Raw genomic sequence first — 24,706 nt, forward strand, 5'->3', positions numbered from 1 at the left:
AAAAATGTTATCATGGAAATGATTCCCCACATCTTTATCATACTTTTAACCCACAATTAAATTCTATAGTAGATATGCTTGAAGAAATATTAGTATCCATAAAATTTCAAAGAAATAGGGAAAAAGAGAATCCCAAAGAAGAAAAATTTCAAAATATAATCAACATAACAGAATTAAAAGTAAAATCACCATTGAAATTATGAATATTGAAAAAAAATTAGAAGAAGTTACAATGCTTTTTAAACAATTAAAAATGGCTCAAGAAAATAATATTATGGAACAAGAATTTCAAATAGAAGAAGAATTAGTAAATTTTGAAAATATAGAAAATGAAGAACACATCCTAGATTATTCAAGTGACGAACAGCCAGCAATTCCAATACAAGTAAAAAATGAAGCTGGAACATCTAAGGATAATCAATCTCAATTTAAATGGGAAACATGTTTTGATAATTATGCTTTTAAAAAAGGATTTATAAATAAAGATTCAAAATATACAAAAATACCATCAAAATACGTTCCTAAAATCCAGGAAATGGAAGGAGAAAGAATGCTCGATTTAGACCATAAAAAATGAAAAAGAAATTTTCGAGAACTGGTTGAATTCCTTCTATTAGAAGCCTTTACTAATCCAAAACTTAGTGAATTGTCTGGAAGAGATATTTGGAATTACATAGGGTTTCATACTAAAGGAACTATAAGAGATTATATGACATCAATAGAAAACCAAATGATAGAAGAATTAGCAACAAAAATACCATAAAATTCGGTTTTGAAAGAAGAGAAAGATATTTAGAAACAAGAGAAAGTGTAGAAATAAAATAAGTTTTTGAGAATTTGAGAAATTATATTAAAGAAAAAGACAAACAGATAAAAGATTTTATATACAATAATCCATGCAAAAAAGAATATCATAATTATGATAGAAATTAAAACAGAATTAAAAAACTATAAATATGAAATCAGAATTATAAATATACATCAAGAAATTCAAAAATATGAGCAAGAGCTCGAAAAATGCAAGCATTGTCAGCAAATAAGAACACAGATCCAATCTCTCAAGAAGGCCATTCAAGCAATGAAATCAACACAACAACCAAAACCATCAGAGTTCAGCCAGCTAAGCATGGTGGACAAATCAGGTGAAGAAAAATTTTCAGAAAATTTAACAATTGCTGAAATTATTAAAAAATCCACCCAGGATAAAAAATATTATGTAATTTATAATGGCCCCATGAAAGGAGTATATGATGCCTGGAAAAAAGTAGCACCATTCACACATCAATCAAGGATAATTCATAAAGGAGGATTTTTAACACTGGAAGAGGCAAAAGAATCCTTCAGGGAATATGAAGCTCTTCATCCAGAGCAAACCCTAAAAAGAGCAGATAAAGCTCCAATTCAAACCCAGAGAACAGGAATAATAAGAAACATTCCTACAAGGGCTGAAATCAAGGAAAAGAAAAGGGTCTGTAGATCAAATCTCAGAGAAACCTTTAATATAGTCCTGAATTGGACTGAAGAAAAAAGGACAATTTTGGGATATTATCCTATTGCCAAAAAACAGCTAACAAAGCTGGTTATCTTTCCAGATGCTTCCCCATCTGACAGTTATCAGTTCTTCTAGTATGGATTAATTGATACAATTTTAATTTTAATGCTCTAAAAATTATTAGTGAGTTTCCTGCAGGATTTGTTGATGCAGTAAAGAGATTTAAAAATATGATTGACAATGTAAATCCAAGGGATGTATCCCTAAAATTTACAAACAGTCAACCTATTTTTAATGAAGAAGAAGAATGCTTGGTTCCAGCACACCAAGTAATATTCATGTCCGTCTTCCCAGAAAATTTTCAACCAATTGATCAAATTCAAGATTTAACAATTTACAGTCATGAAGGAAGACTAGCCAGCACATTAGCAAGGGTCTTTGAAAGAACTCAAAAAATAACAAAGGAATCTCACACAAGGATTAATTATAAAAGTAGAAATACTCTGCTCGTGTCCAGCAAAAGAAATGAAATTGAAGAAAAAGAGATGAGACTCTTGGTGAAATTTGAATCAGCATTCTACAACTTATCTGGACTTTTAGAAAAACTCTCTGAAAGGATAAAGAGGAATCTCTGCTATTTGATAAAAGATAGAGAAGACCACAAGTGCCAGCTATGTGCCTCAGAAATATCTGAAGAAAACAATAATGAAACGGAATCAACCCACATGGTAAAAGAAGAGGACAATACATCTAAAGCCCACATGATAAAAGAAGAGGACAGTGCATCTGAAGCATCCCTCAACATTATTGCATAATGACGTAAGCGCTTAGGTCATAAAGCACCAATAATGTAGCTGGTGCAAGATAACAAACAATGACGTAAGCAATGACGTCATAAGAAGGGTAAGGATGGGAATTGTCCATCAGATCCAACTATTATAAATAGGTTGCTTAGGCAATTGAAGAAGGATCAGAAAACAGAAAGCAGAAGGCTAAGAGTACTCATATGCTAGGAGAGCAAGGAGGAAGCTGCCGAGGCGATTCTGTAGTCTGACAAAGAATTCCCTTAGGAAAAAAATAGTTCTAAACTCCCCTCTGAAGTTAGTATCTACAATCTCCCATCTGGAGATAAAAACATCTATTGTAAAATATACTAAATAAAGGAAGTTTTTCTCCAGAAAGGTACATCTTCATCCTAGTCTTTTAGTTATGAATTATTTAGAAAGTTTAGAATTAACGGAAGAATCTGATTATTATAGATTAACTGCTTTATTAGATAATGAAAAACAGGCTGTTCTAAAAACAGAATTAAATCTCAAATCAAATGAAAATTTTAATAAACAAAGTCTTTTAAAAGAAGTTTTTAATAGAAAAAATATAATATACTATGGAAAAATTCAACTTGAAGCCCCTATAAAGATAAAATCTGCCAATGGAGAACTTGAAATAGCTTTGATAAATGATGAAGAATTGAGTAAACAGATTGAGAAAATTAAGGATCAACAAAAAAGATTTAAAATTGGATGGATTCATATTAGTACCATACAAGTCTTAATCAAATCTACATATATGAAAGGAATTAATTCACCAATAAGTTTAGCGATCTGTGACAAAAGAATTACTGATGACCCAATAGATCAAATAATTGGAATTGTTCATGAAAATTTGGCAAACGTAAATGTAAAATTTAATGCCCATCTTGGATATGCTATACCTTTATCAACTGAAAATCTTGGAAGATCTATAAGTTTGGCTTATAAATTTCACAGAAAGAATTTAATGGAATAAAATGATGAACCATTTTCAATTACATATGCAATAAATTATGCTTTAACAAATAGCCATCATAGTATAATATTTAAAAACAGAGAAAGAATTTATGTCGATGAATTATTTCAGAAAATTGTAAAAACAGAAATACCAAAATATAAAGCTATTGAAAACCCAGTTTTATTACTAAAAGAACCATCAGGGAAATTGGTCTCATCGAATTTTCAAATAAGAGAATCTAAAATTAATAGCCCTTTAAGTTTATCTAAGTTAAAAATTAAAGAAGAAAATTTTGAAATAAAAGAATTAACAAAAAAGGTCAAAAAATTAAATGAAATCCTAAATACTAAATTATGACAATAAATAAAGAAGAAATATATGTAACATATCAAGACAAGAAACAAGAGCTTTTTGAAAGAGAAAATCGTTTGAATTATTTACAGTTTTCTAAAATAAATCAAAGAGCATTTGAAGCTCTAAAAATAATCTATGACAAGTTAAAAAGAGAAGTTGAAGAGCTAGAAAAATTAATAGAGTCTCTAGAAAATAGTGATGAATCGATGATAGAGTTTACAGAAATTCTAAAATAAATAATGAAGCATAAAAAGATTGAAAAACCAGAAAATAAAATAAAAAGAAAAAGGACAAAAAAATTAAAAAGTAAAATAGAGGAGTATAAAAGGGAATTAAATAATCTTCAGATCGAAATTGATGATCTTATAATAAAAAGGATAGAAATAAGAATAAATATAAACAAGTTGGAATTAAACTTAAAAAATTTATAAATGCCTGGAAAGCCATATTATGACTTAAAAGAATTAAAGCTGTTGAAAGAAAAAATGGAGAATGAAGTTGAAAAATTAGAAAGATATTTAGAAACAAGAGAAAGTGTAGAAATAAAAGAAGTTTTTGAGGATTTGAGAAATTATATTAAAGAAAAAGACAAACAGATAAAAGATTTTATATACAATAATCCATGCAAAAAAGAATATCATAATTATGATAGAAATTAAAACAGAATTAAAAAATTATAAATATGAAATCAGAATTATAAATATACATCAAGGACTAGTAATAAATGATCATATAACAAATACAAGAGAAATAGTAGAAATGGTCAATACTTTAGATTATGAAGTTGCAAATTATTTTTATCAAAATCCTTTAAATAAAGCACCACCAATTGAATCTATACAAATTATAAACTTATTCGAAGTAAAATATGAAGAGTTAATAGAAATTTCGAAAAGGAAATTAATGGAAAAATCGAAATTGAAAAAATTGGAAAAATCGAAATTGAAAAAATTGGTATCAGAGTCAAGTTAACGATTAAGGGTAACACTTTCTCTTTAAGCAATACTTTTAGTGATACGCTTTTAAATCAATAACAACCACAAAATAAAAAATGTCTTTACAAAAAATTGAAACTGACAACTTTATCAGAGTAGCCACCTTTAGATAGAGGATATAACATTAACCAGAATTAGCTCAACTTTCTCATGTATACTTATTTTTTGGGTGTTCATGGGTATAGATAATCCAATACCCATCAAAAATAGTTATATTGGTAAGATCCGATTAAATTCATTAATTTGAGTATTAGTTTTTTTTTGGGTGACCAAAATAAATTAAAAAAAAAACTAAATAAAAAATCTTCTTAAATAGTGACTGAGTATTAGTTTTGATATCGTAGAATCCGAACCAATCAATTTATCTAATTAATTAAAGAATAAATAAAATCTAATATATATATATATATATATATATATATATTTTAAAGTCTTTTAAATTATGATAATTGTTTAAATTTAAATCGACGATGCATTTTATTATTATTATTATTATTATTATTATTATTTAAAATATTTATTTTTTTTAATTTTTTAATTTTGTTTTCAATAAGGTATTGAATTACTCGAACTAATCCAATCAGATATTTTATTCAATTTTCATTTTTTTCTAAACTCAACTCAATTCCGTAAATACCCCTACTTATTTTTAGAGTGAGAGAATAACGAAGTAACTACCATTAGATCATTTTGGTAGGAGTCCAACATCAGATACACTTTACAATTGAAGGAAAATTCCACTTTAAAAGAGAGCTATCACCCTTTTTTTTTTTTTAATTTAAATTTAGATTTTTTAAATTTTAAATTTTAGAGGATAAGATATGATTTTTTTTTATTTTTAAATAATTTTTTTAATATTTTTTTGGTCTTATTTATGAAATAACAACTATGTTATGTATACACTAAAATCAGCTACCAGTATAAAATACATATTAAAATATAAATATATGTTAAAAATAAATTAAACTCACACATATATTCATATATAAATACATTAAAAACTGATTTTAGTAATTAATTTTAATGCACGAATAATATTTTTTATAAAATAAATAATAAAAGACCATATTTTATCTTCTAAAATAAAATTTAAGATTTAGAGAATGTAAATCCTATTTATTTAATATTTAAAAATAAGACACCGGCAAATCATAACACTTTATTCATAATAAAAACAAAAGAAAACATTCCCCATTACACATATGCAGCACATTGCCTTTGTCTACTTATAGACCCACTAATCTTCGCAAAGGAATATTATCACTTCATTAATATTCTCTTCATAGAAATTCTTCCATGGAGCTATTCTCAACCCAATCCTTTCTTTTTTTTCTCTCTCTCCTCACCTTCCTGTACCTTTACCATAAAGCCCACACCTCCCATAAACCTAAACCCAAGTCCACGGGCTTCAAAACGTACCCTCTCGTGGGCTCAGTTCCTCACTCCCTCCTCAACTGCCATCGCTTCCTAGACTGGACCACCGACATCCTCTGCCACTGTCCTACCCACACCGCGATCTTCCGCCGTCTCAGCAAACACCACTGCATCATAACCGCCAACCCGGGCAACGTCGAACACATACTCAAAACCAACTTCCACAACTACCCAAAAGGCCAACGCTTCATCTACCTCCTCGAAGACTTCCTCGGCCAAGGAATCTTCAATTCCGATGGAAACCTCTGGAAACTCCAACGCAAAATCGCAAGCTACGGGTTCAACACCAAGTCGCTTCGAAACTTTGCAATTCAAAACGTCACTGTCGAGATCCAAACGAGGCTCATTCCCTTGCTTCAAAGAGCTTCGGAGACAGACAGCGTTCTCGACTTACAGGACGTTCTTGAACGCTTCGCATTTGATAGCGTTTGCAAGCTAGCATTCAACGTCGACCCGGCATGCCTCGCCGGAGATAACACCGTCGGCAGCGGATTCATGCACGCTTTCGACGACGCCGCAAATCTCAGCTCCGGGAGGTTCCTGTGCGTGCCTCAGTTGTTGTGGAAGCTCAAGAGGCTGCTTAACGTTGGAAGCGAAAAGAAGCTTAGGGAATCAATCTTCACCGTACATGAATTCGCTGATGAGATCATACGGTCGAGAATAGAAGCCAAGGATCCCACAAACGATGACGTGGACTTATTATCACGGTTCATGGCCGCAGAGGATAACTCCCTGGAGTTTCTCCGTGATGTCGTTATAAGCTTCATTTTGGCTGGCCGCGATACTACGTCGTCTGCGCTGAGCTGGTTCTTTTGGATTCTCTCTTCAAGGCCTGACGTCAAGGATAAGATAATCAAAGAAATTGAAACTGTTCGAGCGTCGAGCGAAAAGCGCGTGAGCGAGGAGGCAGCGTTTGCGTACGAAGAGCTGAAGGAGATGAAGTACTTGCACGCCGCGATTTCTGAAGCAATGAGGCTGTACCCTCCGGTTCCAGCTGACACTGTGGCGTGCTTAAACGACGACGTTTTGCCGGATGGAACAGTGATCAAGAAAGATTGGTTTGTGATGATTCACACTTATGCAATGGGGAGGATGGAGAGTATTTGGGGTCAGGATTGTGCGGAATATAAGCCCGAAAGGTGGTTTGATTTTGATGAGGATGGTAATGAAGTGTGGCGAAGTGAAAGCCCGTTCCGGTATCCGGTATTTCACGGTGGACCGAGGATGTGTTTGGGGAAGGATATGGCTTATATTCAGATGAAATCCATTGCGGCGTCTGTTATGGAGAGGTTTGTAATCGATGCTGTGGACAAGGACACTTGTCCTGAGCAAATTTTCTCCTTGACCTTGAGGATGAAAAGAGGTTTGCTCGTGAGAGTGAGGCCAAACGGAAGACGGTGAACTTTGAAGTGGACTACGACGACCGACTCTAAGAACTAAGTGTATGTTGAGCTAATTCAAAAGATGTTGTTTATAATTCTTAAAACAAATAAAGTAAAATATCATTTTTATCCGTTAAATGTAAATTTTAAATTTTAAATGTAAATTTTAAATTTGTCTCTAATATTTTAAATTTGTTCTTAATTGTTAATTTTGTTAGACTACATAGTCATTAAAACTAGACCCACTACAAGATCAACTTTTTACCATACTTTTAAAACGTGTCAAAAAGTGCGAAAAATGTAACAATGGTTTTTTGTCACATTTTTTAAGTTATCAACATACTTTTAAAAAGGTCACATCTGTAAAGATGCTGGTTGCTGATAAACTATAAATAAATTTATGATTTATCTTATGTTGAATATGGTGGATTTTATCAATTTTTTCTACATTTATTCGTTAAAATAGCATGATTTTATGAATTCCTCCTAATTGTGCTTAATGATTAAAAATATGTTTTTTAAGCTCTTAAATTATTAAATTTAATTCACTTATTTCTCATTCGATGACTTGATATGTTTGTTTGAGTGATTTAAGGTTTTGAAGGCAAGGATGACTTTAAAGGTCCAAATGAGGCGGTTTCAATAGCATTGAAAAGTTAATATTTGGGGCTTCAAAATGATATGTAATTTGCTATAGTGGACATGAAGTTAAGTGACGTGTACACGTGCCTCATACGTACGCATGACATACAGCGCGTGACTCACTTAATGGAAAACGTGATCCGTGATTTCTAGCTCATTTTGGCCCAATCCAACCCATTTCTGATGCTATTGAACCTAAGGATTGAAAGGGGATGAACAAAGGAGTGTTAGTTTAGGTTTTTACCATGTTTTAAGATAGAATTCTAAAGAGAGAAGCTCTCTCCTCTCTAGAAATTAGGGTTTTTAGATTAGTTCTTTCCATATATAGATTTAGCTTTCAATTATTATTTTGATTTAGTTTCCGTTACTTATTATTGTTCTTACATATTTGTTCTCTTAATTTTACTTGTTATTTTCTTTATTTTATCACTTTTTAGTTTATGAACACTCTTGTTAATTTTGATTTCTTTAATACAATTTGATGCTTCTATGTTTATGGTTGTTCAAGTGAGTTGTTATTATTGTTATTTTGCATTTGATAGCTTTAGATTTTATTATTGTTGCAATTTTATCATACTTTCCTTTTATGCCTTCCAAGTGTTTAATAAAATATTTGGTTGGATTTTGGAATAGATTTTTGTGTTCTTGGTTTGGGTTGGTATCTTGAAGACTCTTGAGTTATCAAAATCTATTGTTGATTGGTAATTGAAAGTTGCTAGTTGGCTTGAAGTCTACCAAAGCTAATCTTTTATTAGGACTTATAGACTATAGTCAATTTTGCTCACTTGACTTTCCTTCAATTGTTAGAGGATAACTAAGTGAGAGCAAACTACACTTACCATCACAATCGAGGATGATAATGAGAATATGAATTTCAATTCTCACCCCTTATCAAGACCTATCTTAATTATTAGTTTTACCTTCTTGCAAAATAATAAAATTATTTTAAAAATATATCAAATATAAGTAATTGTAAAATAATAAAATTATTTAAAAAATATATCAAATATTTATTTATTAATTTATTAATGAGTTGAAATTATTATTTTAGTTTAAAATATGAAATTATTTAATTAATTTATTTTATTCATAAAATTAAATTTAAAATTTTAATTATTTAAATTAAATTTTTTAATTTTTATTATTTTACAATTACTTACATTTTAATTTTAACTATGTATACTGACTAGTTATTAAAAAATTATATAAAAGTCCTAACTAAATAAGATTAATAATTCAAAAGAAATTTAATTTAGTTTATTTTAATATTTTAAAAATAAAATTTTTAAATAAATAAAATAATTTCTAAGTAACTTATCAAAAATAAGAAAATAACAAGAACCATGGGAAAAAGAAATTACATAGAACATTCTATATAAGAAAGTGAAATTAATGCGTAATGTACATATTCAGTATAAAAAAAAATAGTAAAAATTTTTATTAGTGAAGAGCTTTTAACAATAATAATATATAAGTAATATAATGTTATATTTAGATTTTTTATTAGATAACTATTTTAAATATTAATATAATTTAGGTACTTTTATAATTATATTTTTAACAGTTGGGAATAAATATTAAATAATTAGATTTTTAGATTATTATTTTGAATAATAATATAATTTAGATATTTTTTTTACAATTATTTTGTCAAAAATTAAAAATAAACATTATATTTGGAAGGAATAATTTTTATGTGTATTATACGTTAAGTATTTTTAGGGAACGGTTTTTATGTGGACCATAAGTTAAGTGTTTTTAAAGAATGATTTTTATGCGTATCTTTTGCATAATTATTTAAATAATATTAAAATATTATTATTTTATAAAAAAAATCGTTGTAACGGTTATAAAAGTATTCTTTAAAATAGTCAAAGAGAACGGTTTTATTTTGTTGCTATAAAATAATAAAAAATTAAACTTCAATAGAAATACTGTAAAAATCGTTGTCTAAGACCATCTAATAAAATAATTTTAAGATGTAGTAAATTTTGGCAATGGTTTTTATGTGTACTATAAATTAAGTATTCCTAGGGAACGATTTTTATGGATATCTTTGTATAATTATTTAAACATTAGAAAATTGTTGCTTGATTAAAAAAAATTGTTGTAATGGTTTTAAAATCATTATTTAAAATAGTCAAAGAGAACGGTTTTATTTTGTTGCTATAAAATAAAAAAAAATTGAACTTCAATAGTAACATTTAAAAAACTGTTGTCTAAAACCATCTAAGAGAACGATTTCAAGGCACCGTTAATTTTAGCGTTGCTAAAGCCCATATTTATTGTAGTGATCCCAATCGAACCAAAACATAGAAACCATTTGTGTTACGATTTTATTCTGAAATTAGAACCCTTACTTATTTTCTATTATCATGTATTGTAAAAGAAAAGAACAAGGAATAAAAATACTGATCCCAGAATAATTTGCAAAATAATTTTTAAATATATAAAGAGCAGAAGTACTTTCTACATACATCTACAAATTCTAAATCTCTCATAGAAGTGTCAGTAGACTTCTCAAAAAGACACCTTCTGATGTTATCAAATGTCAATATTCCTTCCAGAAAACCTTTTTGATCGACCACTAGCACACAGTTCGAGTGACCATCATGTATTAGATTGCATCTTTTAGGATTGCAGATGATGAAACCTTTAGATAGCTATCAGACATGGCTTGAGAAACCTAAAAATGCAATAATGACATTAATGAAGGTATAAAATTGATAAATAAAAAAAAAATCACATGTCAACATTCTGTTGGAGAGCTAACAAAAGAATGATTACTTTTACTGATTGAAATAAAGATTTTATCAACCTTAAGATTTTCGAGATTAAGTTCCTTGTCAATTGATTCATGAACAGCAGGTGACTGGGAATAAAGCTTTTATCAACCTTAAGCTTATTAACTTTTAATTTGGAACTCTGATTATCGCACCGTTTGCGGGCACGCTATCGTCTCGCCGAGCTCTTCAAATTCATCTAAACAAAGTGGTAAGAAATTCGAGATTTTTCACCCAGCCCTACTCTCTTCATTTTTTCCCTTTTGTTTTATGGGTATAGAGAATTGCGTAATTTTGATGGTTTAGGGGTACTCTAGAGCGAGTTATAGCTGGATTCTGTTTAATTGCTCTGTGGGTAAAGGTATGAAATCATTATCCTGTTTGAGTTTCCAATTATATGAGATTATGGTATTGAAATTATGTATGTGTATGAAATTATATGAAATTAGGTTGAATATATGTGAATTTGATGTCAAATTAGTGAAGTGGAGTGTTTGAATCGGAACTCTGGTTGTTGAAAGCTTGTCAAGTGGACTTTGAAGGCTTGGAAACTTGTGAAAACAAGGGCTTGAGGTGTTTTATGGCTTGGGAGGAAATCGGACAAATGTATGATTTTGGTTTTTTGTAGTTAATCTATAATGTTACGTGAAAACTTAGGCTAGTTGCCATAGGATATGTTTGAATGTCTTGAATTATCAGATTTGGTGGATTAAAATTATATAAATGTGATGTTGACGATGATTGGTGAATTTGGTGGAAATATATATGAAAATTGTTGAAATGAAATGATGAATTTAGGTGTTGAAGTGATTGCGAATTAGATAATGAGTATGTAATGTTGTGTAGGAATGAATTGTGTTGATTTGGTTAGGGATTGGTTGATTTTTGATTGAGAATTTTGGTAAAAACTGAATTCTTGACCAACTTCAGTGGGCTATTACTTGGTTTCTGGACTCCGAAATCTTGTGAACTTGTTTTGAATAAAAATTGAGTTTGAGAGGTTTATAACATTTAAAGAATGGGCCAAAAATAATTTTTAACGAAAAAGTTATGTGCGTTTGATGTTTGGTATGAAAAGCTGATTTTTCTGAACTTAACAGCTTTTTGGCAAAACTGATATGGTTGCGTATGCAACAGTGTCATGCGTACGCGAGTATTGGGCCCTGGCAACACACTTGCGTACGCGGATCAGGGCTGCATACGCGACATTGTCATTTTTACATTCATGCTATGCAGCATGTTTCATGCGTATGCGGGACTCTTTCTTTGCCCACTACTCTCACGTACACGGACAGTGGATGCGTATGCAAAAATTGCTTCATTTACACTCATGCGTACGTGGAAATGAGCATGCGTACGAATGACCCCTGTTTTGCTAAAAAGTGCAATTTTTGGATTTTCAACCATTCCTCTAGTTTTACAAACCTCTGTAACCCCTGTTTTAGGTCCGATAGCTAAGTGTTAGGTTATAGAAGACGAGCAAATCCCTTTGAGGGAGTTAGTTGATATTGAGGGAGAGTTGTGAAGAGGATTACTAAATTAACAATGCATGAGTAATGTTGTATGAGATGTGAATAAGGAAGATGATGATAATGATGAATTGTGATGATGATATTGATGATATGAAAGATCCATTTGGCTTATGCATTTAAATTTTTTGAGACACGAGTTTTCTTGGGTAGATGTAGTAGCTTACCACCACTTGCTTCAGGTTGAGACTCGATACTTTGTTGGCCCTTCGTTGCAAGATGTGACTGGGCACTTTAACTCCATGAATTCCCCCAATCAGATGATAATTGATGATATATATATATATATATATATATATATATATATATATATATATATATATATATATATATATATATATATATATATATATATAGACTTTTGGGGATGCGCGCACGCAGGGACTGTCCAGGGTTCGCTACCGGACATGTCGGGTTTGGTTCGATAACCGACATATGAGACTCATCGGTCATAGGGAACACATGCATCATTTGCACTTGTATGTTTTGTTTGAGTATGAATTTGTTTTAGATTGCCTAATTGCTTATCTGTACTTAACTGCTACCTACTTTATTTGCTGTATCTTTTCTATATTTGTATTTTCTTTTATCTGTTTTGCCTGTGTTTGTTTCTGAGAGTTTCCTCTGGCAGAAGGAGGAGGCGTTGAGGATTGTTCCACTTGGAGAATTGGAGGTTTGCGGATAACGGGAAATGGAGAGTTAGATTAGTTTCCTTAGATTTAGTCACCCTAGTTTTGGTTTAGTAAAAGGTTTAGGATATAAATATGGGTTGTTGGAGTTTTGGAATGCCTCTGGCTTTCCAGGACATTATTTGTTATCTATTTGGACCCCTTTACCATACTGAGAATTTCTAATTCTCATTCCATACATACATTGTTGTTTTTCAGATGCGGGACACGAGGCACCTTGCTGAGCGTGCTGGAGACTCACTTGAAGCAAAGATCTACAATTTTGAGGACCTTTTGTCTATCTAGTTTATATATATATATATATATATATAGGTTTTCCTTTTTGTATATATTTGTATTTTGTCCCTCCTAGAGGTTGACTTGGAGAAATAGGGTTTGTATTTTGTCTTTAGAAAAACACTTTGGGTTGTATATATGTATAAACATACTCCGGCCGGCCTTTGCTTCGCAGGTCGAGTCTGGAGCTTGCTATTTGTATCTTTGGCACTCTATATCATATGTATATTTTCCTTACTATGCGCTGTTATCTATCCCTTTTATGCTTATCCGTTTCAAGTGTGATACGACTTTCAAATTTTGTTTTGCTCAACTTTTCTTTAAGGATCCTAGTTAAATTTCTATTCCTATATGCCTATGTACACTCTTTTACTTTTAGAGGTTGTAATATTTCACCAGCTCTGACTTATGAACTAGAGCGTAAAGTTCTGTGTGGTAGGGTATTATACATTGCATGCATACCTTAATTTGATACATTCCAAGCAACTTTGCCAAGGGGGCAAAAACCTATAATGTCTTCATTGCAATGCTAGCCTATATAAAAATAGTAGTATCAGAAAAGCAACTCAAGGCCAAGCTTAGTTTTAATTCTTAAAACATTTGAAGCACACACATAAGCATAAATTAGTAATACTGCTACGATTTTAATGACATAAACATTCATAGGTTGTAAGGCATGTTCAGATCTATCAACATTGTGTAAACTCTTTACAACATTAGTAAATAATAAGTGAATGGGGTAAAGGCAATTAAACGATAAAGATAGATCTTCATAAACAATCAACTTTAGGCCACAACCACTTAGAAGAAAATAAATATTATCATAAATAATCGAATTCTTGTTCAAAAATTTTTTATTTTTTTTATAATTTTTATACAAGAAAAGGAAGGAAGAGAGGAGAAAGAAGATGGAAAAGCAAAACAACAGACCTCTATAACTTCATCAAGCATATCTTGGTTCAAATTTCTGGGCCGAAAACTAGCCCCAATACCCTGAATCTTGTGAGATCTTGTGGTTAAGAGGAAAGAGAAGCAACATACAATTAAAGGACTACTTATTAAAGACTAGCATATTCAACTCGGAGTATGTAGAACACGTTCTGCTTTCTTACCAGGCTTTCCATAATCATAGTCAAGCGACTATATCTACATACATAAACCTTACAAGTAAAGAAATAAGAGAAAAAAATTAAATAACATTCTAAAGAAATATGCTGAACCATGGCAACGCGACGACTTTAGAGAGGGAGACAGAAACGCGACGGGTGTTGAATCATGGAGGGAGGAGCGACGATTAAGGGTTTGCGAGAGAGAGAGAGCGTCAACAGAGGATTTGTGATAGAGAGTGAGAAAAAATTTACTATGAATCAAGTACATTTAGCCTAGCTGAGGTGACTAAATACTAATTACTAATATGTAGCTTCCAACACACATACAAGTACACAAATAAATACTAGATTTGATTAAGTCTTAACAAAATTATATACAAACATAAAAGCTACAAATCAAAGCCCAAACATGTTTTATATGAGTCTTTTAGTCAACTTGATTTTCCATTTGTTCCAATACATACTTTTAGTCAACTTGATTTGATTTGGTATAACATACTTTAAAAATGATTATTTCTTATCAAAACATCAAATAAAATCATTAAAACTTATCAAAACACATTCATTGATAAAAATAATTTAAGGAGACATTTTCAGGTGTTCAATGGCATAATATAACTAAATCTATTCATGAAAACTAATTTGGTAAAAACATTACATAATCCACAACAACAGCAACAACAACAAGAAAAGCAGCAAGATAAACTGTAAATATCATATATTGATATATATACTCAATCCAATTTAACTAATAATTAAACAAATTAGATGTCATATGTTAATATAAAATTTCACTGAATTAACATAAGATAAATGGCTAGGTATCTATTTCTGTTTATATTTTTTTCATATTTATATACTCAATCCAATCTAGTCAATGCTCTCAATTTTTTATGATAAAAATATTGGATCCTAACATTTTTCTAAAATTAATGTGTCAATATTTAAACTTCTATTTTCACATTACTACAACAGAGGAATAGCGAGGATTGCGAGGATTACGACAGAGAGGGTGCGATGGAGCGTGCAAGAGAGGGCTCGGAGAGAGGGTTGTGTGCGAGGGTTCTCAACGGTGATGAAGGTTTTCAGCAATGATGAAGATGAAGGACTGGTTGTGAGAGTTGGGCAGTGATGAAGGGCTAGGTGTTCGACGGCTTGAGTAGTACTAAAAGGGTTATCACTTCTTATTTAGGGTTAACGTGTTTAATTTGGAAAAAGTTAAAAGTGTTTTGAAAAAAGATCGGTGAAAAATTAAATTTTTCGTGGGAACTCTATCGCTACACTTTTTTAGGGTATACAAATAATTAGAGGATATGGGCACAGTTTAAAAATGTGACTGTAGGAAGACAAACTAGCCACGCTTCAAAAGCGTACCAGTTTTCCTCTATGGCTATGCTTTTGAAGTGTGACAAAAAAAGCGTGGCCAAATCAATAACCATTCGCCACCCTCATAAAAGTGTGACTATTGACCACTTTTGGCCACGCTTTTAAAGGGTGGCAAGAAAAAGTGTGTCGACGGACCTTTTTTCTTGTAGTGATCGGATCGGCCAGAAAATTGGTGAACCAGACTCTCAACTAGTCCAGTCCAGTCTCAAGAGTGCTTAAAGTATAGAACTGGTGAGAATTGGTTAAAATCGGTAAGAACCGGTTCAATCGAACTGTTTCGGTGAAAATTCCAAAATTGATAAAGATGTGGTTTGAATTTAACTCCTTATTATTACATACTCCATTTGCCACCAAACTATGCTGTTCTTTGTTATTAATTATGTGATAAAAATATACAATAATTTTGTTAGATATTATTTTAATTTTATACTCACATATATTTAAATTAATTATATTTTTATTAATTACAATATAATTATTCTTTTTATGATTATATGATATTTATTAATATTATTTTTTCAATAAATACATATAGTATATAACAATATAATAAATATAAACTAATTACTTAGTTATTAAAATAATATTAAAAAATCTTTATTATTAAAAAGTACTAAAATTTTATATAATTATTTAATAATAACCGGATTATAACTTAATATTATAATTTTTTGAGGTTTGATTGTTCTTAAAATATTAGTGAAGATATGTATTTCAAATTTTAATTTTATATTTTTGACTATTTTATATTTTTTATTTACATGGGACTGGTTCTACCGGTTTAACTAGTGACTCATAGGTTGAACTAATAAACCAGTGAACTAGTAGTTTGATCGATTCAATCACTGGTTCGGTTCTGACAACTATGACAGAATATACACGTGGGCGGTGGACATCTCTCTCCCACTCTCTCTTAAACTCTCAAACTGTATCCACTCTCTAAATTACCACCACCGTCAACACCAACATCCTCCTCTCTGTTCCTCTCCCTACCACCGTCGACGTGTCCAGCCTCACCATTGCAAGGAGCCAAAGCAATTCACGAAATGATAAAAGCATTCCATCAAGAAGTTCGAATCATTGATGTGAGAACTATCGTTGATCTAGAATTTCACAAAAATATATGTTCGTTGCAAGTATAGCCTAGACCAACAAACAATTATCAATCAAAGTTTAAACTCAAATTAAAATAACCGAGAGTAATTAAACCTCGGGTCGTTCTTCCCTAGGAGTTGCAATTGAAGTGCGCAATTATTGGCTATGGGAGGAAAATGGGGGTTGGATAGCAAGATAGGCAAGAAATATAAATAGCAAGAAATTAAATGGACATGCAAGAAATTAAAATTCAAAGCAAGGAAAATTCAAACGCAAGAAATCTCTTGGCATGTAATTGAGAGCTAAGGTTACCTATCCTAGCCATTGACCATAAACACATGATGATTATGAAGAGTTAATCCTACTTAGTCAACCCTACATCGAGGATAAGTCAAATAGGCATAGTTGATTCCAATCCATAAGTTCTAGCCAACTCTATTAATGGGAGGCTTAGAGTCAATGAAAACCAAATCAACTAACTACTTTAATATATCAAACAAGAATGGACATCAATGACTCAAGGGTCACCAAAGTCATTGGTGCACGAATTGTGAATCACACTTTTCACAACTCGTACCACTAACCAGCAAGTGCACTGGGTCGTCCAAGTAATATCTTACGTGAGTAAGGGTCGATCCCACGGAGATTGTCGGCTTGAAGCAAGCTATAGTCAGGAAATCAATGATAAGAGTGATTATATTTATGAAGAGTAAAAAGCATAAATTAAATAATACTTGTTATGCAGTAATGGAGAACAAATTGAGGTTTTGGAGATGCTCTATCTTCTGAATCTCCGCTTTCCTACTGTCTTCTTCTTCACGCACGCAAGACTCCTTCCATGGCAAGCTGTATGTTGGTGGATCACCGTTGTCAATGGCTACCATCCGTCCTCTCAGTGAAAATGGTCCAAATGTGTTGTCACCGCACGGCTAATCATCTGTCGGTTCTCACTCATGTCGGAATAGGATCCATTGATCCTTTTGCGTCTGTCACTACGCCCAGCACTCGTGAGTTTGAAGCTCATCACAGTCATCCTATCCCAGATCCTACTCAGAATACCACAGACAAGGTTTAGACTTTCTGGATCTTAGGAATGGCCGCCAATAATTCTAGCCTATACCACGAAGACTCTGATCTCACGGATTCGAATGCTCTGTTGTCAGGAGATGCAATCAAACACGTGAACCAAGAATCAAAGAGATACACACTCAATCTAAGGTAGAACGGAAGTGGTTATCAGGCACGCATTCATGGGTTGAGAATGGTGATGAGTGTCACTGATCATCACATTCATCATGGTTAAGTGCGAGTGAATATCTTAGAACATAGACAAAGTGTGTTTGAATAGAAAACAGAAGTAATGGCATTAATTCATCGAGACACAGCAGAGCTCCTTACCCCCAATCATGGAGATTAGAGACTCATGCCGTAGAGATACAATGTAAAACATGAAAATATCATGAGGTACAAAAAAATCTCTAAAAGTTGTTTAAATACTAAACTAGTAACCTAGGTTTACAGAAAATGAGTAAACTACGATAGATAGTGCAGAAATCCACTTCCGGAGCCCACTTGGTGTGTGCTGGGGCTGAGACTTGAGCTTTACACGTGCCTAGGATGTTTCTGGAGTTAAACGCCAGATTGTAACCTGTTTTGGGCGTTTAACTCCAATTTGTAACCTGTTTCTGGCGTTTAACGCCAGAATGGAACATAGAACTGGCGTTAAACGCCAGTTTACGTCGTTTATCTTTGAGCAAAGTATGGACTATTATATATTGCTGGAAATCCCTGGATGTCTTCTTTTCAACGCAGTTGAGAGCGCACCATTTGGACTCCTGTAGCTCCAGAAAATCCATTTTGAGTGCAAGGAGGTCAGAATCCAACAGCATCTGCAGTCCTTTGTCAGCCTCTGAATAAGATTTTTGCTCAGGTCCCTCAATTTCAGCCAGAAAATACCTGAAATCACAGAAAAATATACAAACTCATAGTAAAGTCCAGAAATGTGAATTTTGCTTTAAAAACTAATAAAAATATACTAAAAACTAACTAAATCATACTAAAAACTATCTAAAAATAATGCCAAAACGCGTATAAATTATCCGCTCATCAGTCATCAATTCCAAGCCAAGAGTTTAGAAAAACTAAGTAAAGACTAAGCCAAGCATTTTATCAAACACTTGGTGTGCATGAAAATAAAATAATATTAAATTATATTAAAAATAAAATCTAACTACCAAAGGCAAAAAAATAATAATAACAACTAAAGAAAGCAATAATGACATGGAAACATAAATTTGCATTAAATGAAAGTAAAATTAACAAAGAGTGTTCATAAAATAAAAGTGACAAAATAAAGGAAATAACAAGAGAAATGAAGAAGAACAAGACAATAAAGCATGGAAACATAAATGAAACTACACTAAAACAAGAATTAAAAGCTGAAATTAAAGAGAAATTAACTAAGACAAAAACCCTAAATTCTAGAGAGGGGGGTGCTTCTCTCTCTAGAAACTACTCTAAAACATGATAAAATCTAACCCTAATTGCCCCCTTGCTTCCACTTGAGTTGGGGTTGAAATAGCTTCAGAAATGAATTGGATTGGATTTTAGAGGCCCAAAATTCACCCCAACGATTTGCAATTAATGAGCTCACGTGACTCGAGTCACGCGTACGCATGTATCACGCATACGCATGTATCATGCGTACGTGTCACCTGGAAAAATTAACACTCACGCATACGCGTGGGTCACGCGTATGCGTCGTTGTGCTTGCTCTTGAGCGCGCGCACACGTCGCCTGTGTGCATGCATGAATGCTGGAACTTCTAAACTCCATTTCTTCATGGTTTCTTCCCTTTTTCATGCTCTTTTTCTGACTTCTTCATCCCATACTTGCCTTGGAAATCTGAAATCACTTAACAAATATATCAAGGCACCAAATGGGGTTAAAGTGAATAAAATTGACTAAATTAAGCACAAAAGAGCATGTTTTCACTTTCAAGCACAATTTAGGAAGAAATCATGAAACTATTCTATTTCAATGGATAAGTGTAAGAAAAGTTGATAAAATCCACCCAAATAGAGCAAATAAATATCATGAAATGTAGATTCATCACATCTCCACACTTAAACAATAGCATGTTGATGAGCGGATAATTTATACCCTTTTTGGCATTGTTTTTAGTATGTTTTTAGTATATTTTAGTTAGTTTTTATTATGTTTTTATTAGTTTTTATTCAAAAATCACATTTCTGGACTTTACTATGAGTTTGTGTGTTTTTTTGTGATTTCAGGTATTTTCTGGCTGAAATTGAGGGACCTGAGCAAAAATCTGATTCAGAGGCTGAAGAAGGACTGTAGATGCTGTTGGATTCTGACCTCCCTGCACTCGAAGTGGATTTTATGGAGCTACAGAAGCCCAATTGGCGTGCTCTCAATTGCATTGGAAATTCGACATCTTGGGCTTTCCAGCAATATATAATAGTTTATACTTTGCCCGAGATTTAATGGCCCAAACCGGCGTTCCAAGTCAGCATAGAAATTCTGGCGTCAAAACGCCAGAACTGGCATGAAAGCTGGAGTTAAATCCCCAAACTGTCACAAAAGCTGGCATTTAACTCCAAGAAAGGTCTCTACATGTGAAAGCTTCAATGCTCAGCCCAAGAACACACCAAGTGGGTCCCGAAAGTGGATTTTTACACTAACTATTCTAGCTTACTCATTTTCTGTAACCCTAGGTCACTAGTTTATTATAAAAACTACTTTTAGTGATTCATCTTGTACCTCATGACACTCTACACGTTTCATATTGTATCTTCTACGGCATGAGTCTCTAAACCCCATGGTTGGAGGTGAGGAGCTCTGCTATGTTTTGATGAATTAATGCAATTACTACTGTTTTCCATTCAATCACGCTTGCTTCCATTCTAAGATATTCACTCGTACTTCAACTTGATGAATGTGATGATCTGTGACACTCATCACCATTCTCAACCTATGAACGCGTGCCTGAAAACCACCTCCGTTCTACCTTAGACTGAGTGCTTATCTCTTAGCCTCATGGTTCAGATCAGAGTCTTCGTGGTATAAGCTAGAATCAATTGACAGCATTCTTGAGATCCGGAACGTCTAAACCTTGTCTGTGATCTTCTGAGTAGGATCTGGGATAGGATAACTGTGACGAGCTTCAAACTCACAAGTGTTGGGCATAGTGACAGACGCAAAAGGATCAATGAATCCTATTCTAGCATGAGTGAGAACCGACAGATGATTAGCCGTGCGGTGACAGCGCATTTGGACCATTTTCACTGAGAGGACGGATGGTAGCCATTGACAACGGTGATCCACCAACATACAGCTTGCCATGGAAGGAACCTTACGTGCATTAAGAAGAAGACAGTAGGAAAGCAGAAATTCAGAAGACAGAGCATCTCCAAAACCTCAACCTGTTCTCCATTACTGCATAACAAGTATTTATTTCATGTTCTTTTATTTTTTACAATTAAATCTAAGAATTATTGATATCCTGACTAAGAGTTACAAGATAACCATAGCTTGCTTCAAGCCGACAATCTCCGTGGGATCGACCCTTACTCACGTAAGGTATTACTTGGACGACCCAGTGCACTTGCTGGTTAGTTGTTCGGAATTGCAAAAGTGTGATTGTGATTTCGTGCACCAAGTTTTTGGCGCTGTTGCCGGGGATTGTTCGAGTTTGGACAACTAACGGTTTATCTTGTTGCTTAGATTAGGAATAATTTATTTTTGTTGGTTTAGAGTCACTAAATTTGAGTCTTTTATTTGAGTTAGTTTCATATTTTAAGTTTGGTGTCAATTGCATGCTTTTATTTTCTTTTAATTTTTCGAATTTGCATGTTCTTAGTTCTTTCTTGATCTTTAAAAATTCTAAATTTGGTGTCTTCTTTGTGTTTTCCTTTAAATTTTCGAAAATTTGTGTTTTATTTTCTAAAAATTTTAAGTTTGGTGTCCCTTGTGCTTTTATTTATTTAAAAATTTTTCAAAAATTTGTTCTTGGTGTTCATCTTGATCTTCAAAGTATTCTTAGTGTTCATCTTGACATTCAAAGTTTTCTAGTTTGTTCTCTTTGTTTTGATCTAAAATTTCTGAGTTTAGTGTCATTTTGTTGTTTTTCTCTTTCCTTATTAAAATTCAAAAAAAATATATATCATTTCCTTATTTTACTCATAAATTTCGAAATTTTGCATTAAATTAGTCAAAGATTTTCAAAATCATATCTTTTTTTAGTCAAGTCAAAATTCTAATTTCAAAAATTGATCTTTTCAAATCTTTTTCAAAAATCAAATCTTTTTAATTTCTTCAATCATATCTTTTCAATCATATCTTTTTTTTTAATAAATTGCAATCATATCTTCTCAATCATATCTTTTTTAAAATAATTTTCAATCATATCTTTTGATTTTTAATTCCAAAATCTTTTTAATTAATTAATTAATTTAGTTTTCAATTTGCTTTTATTTCATTTTCTTCTAATTTTCAAAACTTTTATTTTATCTTCCATTTATTTTGTTTTATTTTATTCGGTTACTTTTAATTAAATAAAATAAAAAATTTAAAAATATAATTTATTTGCAATTCATATCAATTCCCTTTTCTCCATCATGGACCTAAGTGGAAATGAGCAGTCCAGAAGGACTCTGGGGTCATATGTTAACCCCATTACAACTGCATATGGGAGTAGCATCTGTATACCTCCCATCAAAGTAAGCAGCTTTGAGCTAAATCCTCAGCTCATTATCATGGTGCAGCAAAATTGCCAGTATTCCGGTCTTCCACAGGAAGAACCTACTGAGTTTCTGGCATAGTTCCTACAAATTGCTGATACAGTACGTGATAAAGAAGTGGATCAAGATGTCTACAGATTATTACTATTTCCATTTGCTGTAAAAGATCAAGCTAAAAGGTGGTTAAATAACCAACCCACAGCAAGCATAAAAACATGGAGACAGCTATCAGACAAATTTCTGAATCAATTTTACCCTCCAAAAAGGATGACACAGCTGAGGCTGGACATCCAAGGCTTTAAACAAAAGGATTATGAATCCCTTTATAATGCCTGGGAGAGGTACAGAGGGATGCTAAGGAAATGCCCCTCTGAAATATTTTCAGAGTGAGTACAGTTAGACATCTTCTACTATGGGCTTACAGAAAGAGCTTAAATATCTTTAGACTACTCAGCTGGTGGATCCATATACATGAGAAAGATGATTGAAGAAGCTCAAGAACTCATTGACACGGTTGCTAGAAATCAACATCTGTACTCAAGCAGTGAGTTCTTTATAAAAGAAGAGGCTAGGACAGTAACTACTGATCCTAATCCTCAAGAACAGATTGTTGAAATTAATCAGCAATTACTCCTTATGACAAAACAATTAGCAGAATTTAAAGAGATGCTCCAAGACACTAAAAATGCTAACAAGAATATGGAAGCACAATTGAATCAGACAAGACAGCAGCTATCTAAACAGCTAACAGAAGAATGCCAAGCTATCCAACTAAGGAGCAGGAAGACATTGAATAATTCAGCTCAAAGTAGCAAAAAGCCAAGAAAGGAGCAACTGACAGAGGATGACCAAACCACTGCCCAAAATCTCTCTGAGGACAGCAAGAGCCCAGAGAGGAATAATTATGGCATTCAAACGCCAGAAAAGGGTGAAAGATTGGCGTCAAACGCCCAGTGGATGCCCACTTCTGGCGTTCGAATGCCAGAAAAGGGAGAAAAGTTGGTGTTGAACGCCCATTCCTTGCCCAGTTTTGGCGTTCAAACGCCAGAAAAGGGTGGGAAGCTGGCATTAAACGCCCATCCAGCACCCAATCCTGGCGTTCAAACGCCAATGAGGGATCAGACACCTGCAAGTGCTGATAGTAACCCCTCTAAGAAGGCTTCTCCAACCACCTCAATAGGGAATAAACCTGCAGCAACTAAAGTTGAAGAATATAAAGCCAAGATGCCTTATCCTCAGAAACTCCACCAAGCGAAGCAGGATAAACAATTTTCCTGCTTTTCAGACTATCTCAGGACTCTTGAGATAAAGATCCCATTTGCAGAGGCACTTGAGCAAATACCCTCTTATGCTAAGTTCATGAAAGAGATCTTAAGTCATAAGAAGGATTGGAGAGAAACTGAAAAGGTGTTTCTCACTGAAGAATACAGTGTAGTCATTCTGAAAAGCTTACCAGAGAAGCTTTAAGATCCAGGAAGCTTTATGATACCATGCACATTAGAGGGTGCTTGTACCAAGACAGCTCTATGTGACCTTGGAGCAAGTATCAACCTAATACCTGCATCCACTATTAGAAAGCTTGGCTTGACTGAAGAAGTCAAACTAACCCGGATATGTCTTCAACTTGCTGATGGCTCCATTAAATATCCATCAGGCATAATTGAGGACATGATTGTCAAGGTTGGGCCATTTGCCTTTCCCACTGACTTTGTAGTGCTGGAAATGGAGGAGCATAAGAGTGCAACTCTCATTCTAGGAAGACCTTTCCTAGCAACTGGACGAACTCTTATTAATGTACAAAAAGGGAAAGTGACCCTGAGAGTCAATGAGGATGAGTTCAAGTTAAATGTTGTCAAAGCTATGCAGCATCCAGACACATCAAATGACTGCATGGGCACTGATATTATTGACTCTTTGGTGGAAGAGATCAACATGACTGGAAGTCTCGAATCAGAGCTAGAGGACATCTTTAAAGATGTTCAGCCTGATCTGGAGGAATCAGAGGAAA

At 32.9% G+C, this 24,706-nt stretch overlaps 1 pseudogene across 1 annotated transcript; it reads left to right on the forward strand.

Annotated features, from left to right (window-relative positions):
* The first annotated feature begins 5,849 nt into the window (after positions 1–5,849).
* Positions 5,850–8,268, forward strand: LOC107604660 (cytochrome P450 CYP94D108 pseudogene; annotated as a pseudogene). Its single transcript, XR_015886043.1, has 2 exons — positions 5,850–7,487; positions 8,023–8,268. The product of XR_015886043.1 is annotated as a cytochrome P450 CYP94D108 pseudogene (transcript).
* The last annotated feature ends 16,438 nt before the right edge of the window (positions 8,269–24,706 follow it).

The sequence above is a fragment of the Arachis ipaensis genome, chromosome B6 (assembly GCF_059453495.1).
Source record: "Arachis ipaensis isolate K30076 ecotype BB chromosome B6, ASM5945349v1, whole genome shotgun sequence".
Classification (NCBI taxonomy): domain Eukaryota; kingdom Viridiplantae; phylum Streptophyta; class Magnoliopsida; order Fabales; family Fabaceae; genus Arachis; species Arachis ipaensis.